The sequence below is a fragment of the Orycteropus afer genome, unplaced genomic scaffold, assembly GCF_000298275.1.
Source record: "Orycteropus afer afer isolate SDZICR_OR568_19922 unplaced genomic scaffold, OryAfe1.0 scaffold00362, whole genome shotgun sequence".
Taxonomy (NCBI): Eukaryota; Metazoa; Chordata; class Mammalia; order Tubulidentata; family Orycteropodidae; genus Orycteropus; species Orycteropus afer.
Genome location: NW_006921949.1, coordinates 649,719 through 652,453, shown reverse-complemented (window position 1 = coordinate 652,453; position 2,735 = coordinate 649,719). Strand labels below are relative to the sequence as shown.

At 41.3% G+C, this 2,735-nt stretch overlaps 1 protein-coding gene across 1 annotated transcript in view; it reads right to left on the bottom strand.

Annotated features, from left to right (window-relative positions):
* The window catches only part of LOC103207280 (regulator of G protein signaling 7 binding protein), a 238,880-nt gene that overhangs the window by 107,934 nt on the left and 128,211 nt on the right, over positions 1-2,735 (bottom strand). The gene's annotated exons all lie outside the window — the stretch shown is intronic.

Sequence of the window (2,735 nt, the reverse complement as noted above, 5' to 3'; positions counted from 1 at the left end):
AACAATTAGTGCAAAGGACTAATGGATCATGTGAACCTCAGCCTACATGATCCTGTAATCAGAAGAACTAGATGGTACCCAGTTACCACTATCAAACACTTGGAAAGGGAGCAGTGTAGGAGATCCTGGATATAGTGGGAGAAAAATGTGGAACAAAACTCAAAATCATAATAAAGACCAGGTTTACCTGTCTGATGGAGACTGGTGAAGCCCCTGAGACTGTGGCCCCTTGTAACCCTTCAGGCCTGTAACTGAACTCACCCTGTGGTTCCAGCAAGCAATAGGCAAGCATATGAGGAGAATATTTACACCAGGTAGGCACATTACTTAGAACAATCAACCATGAGAGACAAGAAGGGTAGTATTTTCACAGGGAGATAGCTCAGAGGGCAGGAACACATAAGAAAGAAGGACCCAGGGAAAAGGAGGAAGTGGGAAGAAAGCTGTTACATTGTGGGGATTGCAATCAATGTCATGAAACAAAATGTGTATGAACTATCATATGGGAAATGAATTTATTCTGTAAACTTTCACCAAAATCACAATAAAAAGATAATAATAAAAAGGGTTGCAGTAATACAATGGCAGGAAGCTGTGGCAGACAGGGCTGGAGGCCAAAACAGGCAAGGCGGGGAATAGCCCCAGGCTGCAGGAAGCAGCTGCAGACAGGGCCAGTGGCCAAAAGGTAAGGGGAAGCCCAGGAATTCAGCAGAGCAATTGGAACACCTAAGGGAGCTCTGGTAGCATAGTGGCTAAAGCACTTGACTGCTAACCAGAAGGCTGGCGGTTCAAACCCACCAGCCACTCCTCAGAAGGAAGGTTGGGCAATCCTACTTCCGTAGTGATACTGCCTCGGAAACCCAAGGAGGGGTCACTATTAGTCGGGGCCGACTCGACAGCACATAACAACAACAACAACAACAACAAGGGAGATGAACTTGTCAGTTTGTTGTACTGTGATGGCTTGCTTGTTGCTGTTAGGATGGAGGCTGAGACAGCAGGGGTGCCCATGGTGGACTGTTTTCAATGGAGCTTCCAGACTGAGACAGACTCAGAAGAAGGAAGAGGCCATCCACTTCTCAAAGAATTGGCCAGTGAAAACCTTATGAACAGTAGTGAAACACTGTCTGATAAGTTACTGGAAAATTTTATGAATAGCCCTGAAACACTGTCTCATACAGTGCCAGAAGATGAGCCCCTCAGGATGGAAGGCACTAAAAATATGACTGAAAGAGCTGCCTCATCAGAGTACAGTTGACCTCAATGATATGGATAAAGTAGAGCTTTCAGGACCTCCATTTGCTGAGTGGCATGACTCAATATGAGAAGAAACTGCTGCAAACAATCATTAATAATCAGAATGGACTAAGTATTAATCTAGGAAAATTAGAAGCTGTCAAAAATGAAACAGAAGGCATAAAGATTGATATCCTAGGCATAAGAGAGCTGAAATGTCTGTCATTTCAAAATGGCTAGTATTGGCCATTTTGAATCAGATAACCATATGCACTATGATGCAGGAAATGACAAATTGAAGAGGGATGGTGTGGCATTCCTCATCCAAAGAATGTTTCAAAATCTATCCTGAAGTACAATGCTGTCAGTTGCAGAATTATACCCATACAACTACAAGGAAAGTCAGTTAATACAGCTATTATTCAAATTTATGCACAAACCACCAAAGCCAAACATGAAGAAATTGAAGATTTTTATCAACTTCTGCAGTCTCAAATTGACCAAACATGCAATCAAGATGTGCTGATTATCACTGGTGATGAAAATGGAAAAGTTGGAAACAAAGAAGAATCATTGGCAATTGGAAAATTTAGCCTTGGAGACAGAAATAATGCTAGAGATCGCATGATAGAATTTTGCAAGACCAATGATTTATTCATTGCAAACATCTCTTTTCAACAATACAAATGGCAGCTGTACATGTGGACTTAGCCAGATGGAGTACACGGGAATCAGATTGATTACATCTGTGGCAAGAGGCAATGGAAAAGCTCAATGTCTTCAGCCAAAAGAAGGCCAGGAGCTGATTGTGGAACAAACCATCAACTGCTCATGTGCAAGGTCAACTTGAAATTGAAGACAATTAAAACAAGTCCACAAGAGCCAAAATATAGCCTTGATTATATCCCTCCTGAATTTAGAGACCATCTAAAGAACAGATTTGATGCATTAAATACCAATGACCAAAAACCAGGAGAATTGTGGGATGACATCAAGAGAATCATCCATAAAGAAAGCAAGAGGTCATTAAAAATATGAGAAAGAAAGAAAAGACAAAAATGGATGTCAGAAGAGACTCTGAACCTTGCCCTTTAGCAAAGAGTAGATAAAGCAAATGGAAGAAATGACAAGATAAAAGAGCTGAACAGAAGATTTCAAAGAGCAGCTTGTGCAGACAAAGGCAATTACTATAATGAAATGTGCAAAGACCTGGAGTTAGAAAACCAAAGAACATGCTTGGCATTTCTCAGGCTGAAAGAACTGAGGGAAAAATTTAAGCCTCAAGTTGCAATGTTGAAAGATTCTATGGGCAAAATATTGAATGATGCAGGAAGCATCAAAAGAAGATGGAAGGAATACAGAGAGTCACTGTACCAAAAAGTACTGTGATCTTCATCCATTTTAGGAGGTGGAATATGTTCAAGAACCAATGGTATTGAGGGAAGATGTCGAAGCTGCACTGAGGGAACTGGTGAGGAACAAGGCTCCAGGAGTTGACA